The sequence below is a fragment of the Lipotes vexillifer genome, unplaced genomic scaffold (genome assembly GCF_000442215.2).
Source record: "Lipotes vexillifer unplaced genomic scaffold, Lipotes_vexillifer_v1.1 scaffold225, whole genome shotgun sequence".
NCBI lineage: Eukaryota > Metazoa > Chordata > Mammalia > Artiodactyla > Lipotidae > Lipotes > Lipotes vexillifer.
The window spans coordinates 1,878,774-1,886,696 of record NW_006787630.1 but is presented as its reverse complement, the minus strand read 5'-3'; positions in this window follow the sequence as shown (position 1 = coordinate 1,886,696).

Here is a 7,923-nt window from a genome sequence, read left to right as displayed (position 1 = left end):
AGTTTTTTTTTTTTTTTTTTTTTAATGTTCATAGTGGCTTTATTTTAATTGCCCCAAACTGCAAACAACCCAAATTTTGAACTGTGTTCTTAGTAATATCACCATGCTTAATATTTTTGGTATTTATAAAGGTGGGTTGGAAATACATAAAATGGGGATTAGAAAGCATGGATAATTTTCTTCTTATTCCATTGTCCACAACTGCAATTTTTTTCAAAGGCTTAAAACTACACACATTGATTCTCTCACAGTCCTGGAAATCAGGAGTCTAACATGGGTCTCACGGGCTAAAATCCAGGTGTGGGCAGGGCTGCATTTCCTTCTTGAGGCTACAGGGGAGACTCTGGTTCCTGCCTTTTCCAGATTCTAGAGGGGCCGCATCCTTGTCTGGTGACACACTTTTCTCTCCAAGGCCAGGGGTAGCTGGAGCGCTCTATAGACGGGATCTATGTTGTGTTGGGATTCCTGGGCCAGGCACTCCAGCTGCTGCCCTGTTAGCATTTCATCTGAGGTGCTAGTCCCCTGCCAGCACAGCCCCCGTGGATGGCACCAAGTCCTGAGCCCCGAGAATAACCATGTGCCAAATGCACACGGCTGGTTACTGAGGTGCGTGGCTGGACTGTCTCGCGTCTCAGGCAGGAAGGTTTTGCGTGAAGAGGAAAACCAAGTTCCATTTGCCAAAATCAGGTTGGGAATGCCAGGAGATGGCGGAGGGAGAAAAATGGGGTGGGCTGACATCGGGAGCTGGTGAAGGACGTCCCGGGACAGGCCGCCTGACCCCTGGGCTCTCCCTCTCCTCCTGCTGCGGCCCCCGCCCAAAGGGCAGAGCTGACCTACACAGGGAAGTTCTGGAGGAAATCTGCCTGCTGTGAGGGTTGCCTTTGTTCAGATACCAGTAGTCAAGCATACCCTGGGTGCAGGTGCAGGGCTCGTCCTGAGGACACTGCAGGGAGCAAGCTGACCCAGGCGCGGCTACTTCCAGGACTGCTGGCAGGGATGCAATTAGTCTATGGCCGTGGGCCTCACCCGAGGGGGATTCTGCTCCCCTGGGACACTGGGCCATGTCTGGGGACATGTGGTTGTCACGACTGAGGGTGCCCCTGGCATCAAGTGGATGGGGGCCACGGATGCTGCTCTACACCCCACAGTGCCTGCGCCACCCCCGCAGAAAACGACTAGCCTCAGCATCAGCAGTCACGGGGGAGACCCTACCCTGGCGTTAAAGCCGGTCACTGCACAATGGGGTCAGTGCTGAGAAGGGCACACGGCTCCTTCACAGTGGTCAGCAGAGCCATGGATGAGGCCTGAAGGCCAAGTGAGGAGTCTGGGCTCCCGGGACAGCTGGCAGTGGGGCAGCTGTGGGGATGGGGGTCAACACGGTACGGCAAAGAGCAGATAGCTCAGCAGCACTTGACTACCCCTTGGGGCCTAGACAGAGGCGGACACAGATCGCAGAAGAGCTAGCATTATGTTGGTGGTCTTAAAATTTTTTACTCTTTTTTTTTTTAAAAAAGAACAATACAGAAGTAATACAGGCCTAAGGAAGCCAGACAAAGCCAAAGAACATGAGGGAACCCCGTGTGCCCTCCCTCCAGTTCGGCCCTGCGCCCATGTCTGGCTGACGTCAGTACCAGATGAGCTGGGCCTTGGCTCTGTGGAGACCTGGGCACATTAGGGTTTCATTGTTTTAATTAGTAGTTTGGTTCTCCTTGGGTTTCTTGTGAATCGCGGGCGCCTTCCAACAACCACGTTAATATTCATCTTTGTTAGACACGGTTGTACTGCACGCCTACCAAGTGCTGGCCGGGGCGCCTGGCTGCTGGGCTCCAGCTGGCTGGTGGGCTGGGCCGTGCAGGCTAGTTCTCTGCTTTAGCTTAGCTGGTCCAGCTCCTCAAGGGTCTGGCCAATCCTGCCTCGTGGCTCAAGGCCCGCGAATGGGATGTCGGAGGTCCCTGACCCCTACCTGCTCCGCCGTCTCCCGCCTTCTGTCTCTTGATCTCCATGGGTCCCCACCTCTCGTGGCTCCTTTCCCTCTCCTCCAGAATGCAGCTATTTTCTCATGCAGAGGAGTTTAGCTGTCTCCCTGTGGGCCCTTTCATCTCACATCCTCAGGGCCTCGCTCACCGTCCCCTAGTACTAATTACGGTATTTTCCTAAACAAGCCCAGTTGGTCTCTAAAATGAGTTCTGATACCAGCTGGTAAAATTAATTTTTTCCCCAACCATCCTCTACGATACAGTAACGAAAGACACACTGTCTCTTGTCAGTAGGAGGTCAGCGTCTCGGGTAGACGAGTATGTAGACAAATAATTACAGCGTAAATCAGCGAGGCTTCGCACGGTGGTGCTGCAGTGACAAACACCCCGCAGCTCAGCATCTATAAACAACTAAGGTTCATTTCTCACAGACACTAGTGGGACTTGGTTGAACATCATCCCCCCCAAATTCAGGTCCACCCAGAACCTCAGAATGTGATCTTATTTGGACATAGGGTCTGTGCTGACGTAATTAGTTGAGATGAAGCCGTACTGGATTAGGGTGGGCCCTAAATCCAACAACTGGTGTCCGTATAAGAGGAGACACAGGGGCACCTGGCAGGGAGAAAAAGCCATGTGAAGATGGGGGCAGGGAGGGGAAGGATGTATCTACAAGTCAAGGATTGCCAGAGCCCCCAGTAGCAGGGAGAGGGGTGTGGGGCAGGTTCTCCCTCAAGCCCCCAGAAAGAACCAGCACAGCCCACACCTCCATCTCAGATGTCTCCGGAAGTGTGAGGTCAGGGATGTCATTGTTTGCAGCCACGGGAACTCATCCACCAGCCGTCCACCAGAGCTGGTGGCGCTCATCTGTGTATCACCATCCTCCTTACTCCTGGGCCCGGCTGGCGGGGCAGCCAGCATCAGGGGCAGAGCCGGTCCCCAGGGTGGACAGAAAGGGGATGAGGGGACGTGCATGCTGGCCACGGTGCTCTGCTCACATTTCATCAGCCAAAGCAAGTGCCCTGACCACGTCTGCATCAAGTGGGCAGGATGTGCCCTATGGAGGAGAGAGAACCAAACAGACGGGAACAGTGCCAGTGACCACCATGCTTTAGGTTCAGACCGGCCGTGGGCTCAGAGGGAGAACGCACTCCCTGGGCTGGGCTCCCAGGGAGGGTTTCACGAAACTTGAGCTGGGACTGGTGGGGGAGGTGGCCCTGGAGAGAACAGAAACGGAGGAAGGTGGGAGAGGGAACTTGGGAACTCTGCCTCAGTGGACCAAGGGACGCCTGCGCTGTAGCAGGTTACCACAAATGGCAGCTTAAAACAACACCATCTGAAAGTTTCTGTGGGTCAGGAGCCCGGGCACGTGTGGCTGGGTGTTCTGCTAGGGTCCCCTGGTGGTGATCCAGGTGTCACCTGGGACTGTGTTGCATCCGAGGCTGGGGCCTTTTCCAAGTTCACAGGTTGTTGGCTGAGTTCCTTTCCTGGGAGCTGCATAACGCATGGCATGTTCCTTCCCCATGGACCACAGGAGAGCCTCTGCAGCCTCCAGGGGAACCCGGTCTTCTCTCTCTTCTAAATGGCTCCTTCGATCTGGCCGGGCCCAGCCAGAATAATCTCCCTTTTAATTAACTACAGGTCAACTGATTAGGGACCGTCATTCCATCGGGAAAAGCCCTTTGCTTTGCCAGAGTATCATATGATCAGGATGTGGCGCTCATCACATCGCAGGTTCTACCCACACTCAAGGGCGTGAGCCATTGGGGACCAGCTTAGGATTCTGCCTGCCACCCAGTTAAAGACACTGACAGCAGCGGGGAGACTGGGTGGAGAATGGCCAACAGGAGGCCACTGGCACAACAGCTTGAGGTGTGGCCGTTGGCACCTGGGGTCTCGGCAGGAGCGATTCAGGACACGCAGGTGCCTTTCTCATTGGGGTTTGTTCTTGGCCCCCCAGAGTCACAGCACCAGCCTCCCCTCTATTTTACATGCTATGGGTAAGGGTCCCAAGTAACAAAAATGAGTTACATAGGGGTGAGGTGTGGATGGCTTCTGCTGTGACAGTTTGTCAGCTGCCGTCCAATATCCCTTCTCCCTCAAATAGAAGAACCCCATTCTTGATTAGGCATGTGGCCCCCAGAATAAGGACAACTCACCCAGCCGGCCTGCACCTAGCCATAGCTGGGTGGGTATGTTTGGACCCGTGGGACATGGGGCAGACATGGTACATGTCCAAGGCCTAGGTGACTCAGACCCCCCCACTGCCCCTCGATCCCTGCAGTGGGCAGATGGGCCTCAAAGATGTCCAAACCCTCATCTCTGGAAACTTTGTATATATCATGTGAGATGGCAAAGGGGACTCTGCAGGTGGGATTGAGGTTAGGGACCTTAAGATAGGGAGATTATCCGGCACACGCACAGCATGGAATACTGCTCGATAACAAAAAGGAAGGCAGTCCTGATACACTCGAGGGCTTGGAGGCATCGCCCCGGTGTTGCTCTGAGTAAGAGAAACACACCTCCAAAGGCTCCGTGCTGCACTGTCGCTCCTGTAGAACATTCTCAGGATGACGAAGATGGAGAAGAGTCCTGGTGCCCGGGGTGAGGCGTGGCGGCGAGGTGGGGGTCTACCCAGGGTAGCTGGAGGGAGCTCTCTGTGGGGAGAGAAATGCCCTGTATCTTGACTGGGGGTTACACAAATCCACACAAGAGATACCATGACTCAGAAGTCTACACGCACTGTCCCCGTGTCACTGTCCTGGTTTTGATACTATATTATAGTTACGTAAGATAACCTTTGGAGGAAGCTGGGTGACAGTTACAAGGGACCTCTCTGTACTACTTTTGCAAATTTCTATGAATCTACAATTATTTTAAAAATAATAATAAGATAGAAAAAAAAATCTTCCTAGGGCACATCCAAGCCCCAAGGGACTCCCCTGTATCACTCCACCTCCACCTTGGTCCTGGCCTCACTAGGCTTCACTTAGTTCCTCTGATGAGTTGGGCCTTCTGCCCACCCCAGGGCCTTTGCACAGTTCCCTAAGCTCTGAAAGCTCTCTCCCAACCCGTTCAGACGTCAGGTTTCAGGGTTAAACGTTATTTCCTTGATCCCCACCCACACCCCTGCTCCAGACAAGGTTGTCTCTTTGTAATTCTCAAAGCTCCCTGCGGTTCTCCTGTATTAACTTCTTCAGAACTTTCTACTTGTTTTTTGGTACAGTGGTTACCAATCCGGACTCTGGAGCAGGACTTCCTGTTTCAAGTCTTAGCTCTGTCTTAGACAGGTAACTTAACCTCTTTCTATCTGTTTCCTTGAAAGTCCCCAGTGAATCACATCTGCTGGTATAATCCTCTCCCCTTATATCTGAACTGGCCCTGTGAGTTGCTTTCACCAAGAGAACATGGTGGAAGTGAGTCCGTGCCAGTTCCAAGGCTACACCTTAAGAAGGACTGGCAGCGTCCACCGCTGTGCTCTTGGGAACCCTGAGCAGCCGTGTAGGCAACAAGTCTGCTTCCCTGCTGAAGCGAGCATGTGGAGGGGCCAGGCCCTGAGAGCATGTGGAGAGACAAACCCGACAGGCCCAGGCTCTGGCTGACTCGCCAGGTGAACACAAGCACCCATGTGGCCACTGGCGAGACTAGCAGAACCACCACGCAGCTGAACCCAAGCCAGACTGCACAACTGTGAGCAAACAACTCGGTTCTTTCAGCTAATGGGCTTCACGGTCCTTTGCTGTACAGTGATAACCAAAACAACTGGGCTGATTATTATTTTTTATCTTTAAATGCATCATACTAACGGTATGATTCTTTTTATTTATTTGTTTGTTTATGGCTGCCTTGGGGCTTCATTGATGCGCACGGGCTTTCTCTAGTTGCAGCGAGCAGGGGCTACACTTCATTGCGGTCCGCGGGCTTCTCATTATGGTGGCTTCTCTTGTTGCGGAGCACGGGCTCTAGGCACGTGGGCTCAGTAGTTGTGGCGCACGGGCTTAGCTGCTCCGCGGCATGTGGGATCTTCCCGGACCAGGGCTCGAACCCTTGTCCCCTGCATTGGCAGGCGGATTCTTTCTTTTTTTTTTGCGGTACGCGGGCCTCTCACTGTTGTGGCCTCTCCTGCCGCAGAGCACAGGCCCCAGATGCACAGGCTCAGCGGCCATGGCCCACAGGCCCAGCCGCTCCGCGGCATGTGGGATCTTCCCAGACCGGGGTACGAACCCGTGTCCCCTGCATCGGCAGGCGGACTCTCAACCACTGCACCACCAGAGAAGCCCGGCAGGCGGATTCTTAACCACTGCGTCACCAGGGGAGTCCCGGGGCCGATTATTATACTAACATTTTAGGGTTCTTGCGTTAAATAAAATTAATAATTGCAAAGTGCTTATAGTAGTGCCAGCATAAAGTGTTGCAGTCTTAGTTGTGATTTTATTAAATGTCTTCTCCATCAGGCTGAGTTCCCTGAGTGCTATTTTCCTCACCACTGTATGCCCAGTTTCTGTCACCAAGTAGTCTCTCAAACACTCGTTTAAAGAATAAGCACACACCCCAAATCATCAAGACTCACAGCTGCACCAAAGGGTCTACTTCTGAAGCAGCACAAATGACTGGCAGAGTCAGTGAGGGAACATCCTTTGACAAGATCCACCATTCTCAGAAGTCTGTTTGGTTTTCATTAAAAATTTTTCCCCTTCTACTGGAAATGCATCATAAATATTTCTTGTTACCGAAGACATTTCAAAAAATAACTTCGATCATGTTTTAGCTAACCACACCTCTACTGTTGGACATCTCAGGGCCTCCTAATTTTTTCCACGATATAAGTAACGCTGCAGAAAACATCACTGCACACCCATCTTTGTGCACATCTTATTATATCTTTACGATAAATCTCTGGAAGTGGAAATTGCAGGGTTGGAGGGTCTGCAACGTTTTCGAGGCATTTGACAGATAACGTCAAGTCGTTTTCCAGAAAGGTACCAATTCACACGTCTCAGCAGCCCCGAATTACGGCTGCCCATCTCATGTCCCGCGCTGGGACCGTAACTGAGGATTTCTGTCACCTTTGCTAATTGGATGATGGCAGAAAAAACGTATTATGTTTGTTACTGAACCATGAACCACGTCAAAGATGAAGACGTGTACACACATACACACACACACACACACGCGCGCGCGCGCGACCCAGCCTGCACCAGGGCGAAATCTGTCTTTTCTCAAACGATGGAAATAAAGCATCCAAATGGCCTGTGGACTGAGACGCCCCCCCACCCCGTGTTTCCATGCATTCGGGGCACGAAGGGACCCCACTCAACACCTTGATCTTGTGACCAGGGACTCCGACCCCGGCATGACCGGGGCAAGCGGCCACCTGGCCCTGTGTGGGCTGCACCGGTGTCCACGGCCCCGTCGCGACCCGCCGCGTTTGACACAAAACTTCCCCTAACGAAGCGGGCTGAGCAGAGCCGGCTCCCAAACGCGGCACCACGAGACGCCGAACCCCGAATTCTGCCTTCGACCCAACAGACACTCTGGGTCCGGACGGAAGGGTCACACTAGCATGTGCGGCCGTCTGTGGGGTCGCCACTTCACACACCTGAACCCCACACTGTGTCTTCACACCGACCCCCGCACTGACGCGGCCGGCGGGATACCTGCTTCCCGGGTCACCGCCCACACAAGTGGGTCATGTGCGAAACGCACGACCACCCCTCTGGTGGGCGCGGGTCGGAACCGCCACGACGCCTCACCTCAGGCGCCTCAGGGCATGGAAGGTTCTGGAAGGCTCTCGAGGCTTTCCTCAGGGCCTCGGCGGGGAGGGGCCTCGACAACCAAGCGGGCCTGACAGGCGCAGGCAGGAGGCGGCGGGCGCACGGGCCGGAAGATGGAGGTCGCCGCCGTCGCCGCCCACCTCAAGCCCGCACACCCGCCCGCGCCCTTCAGT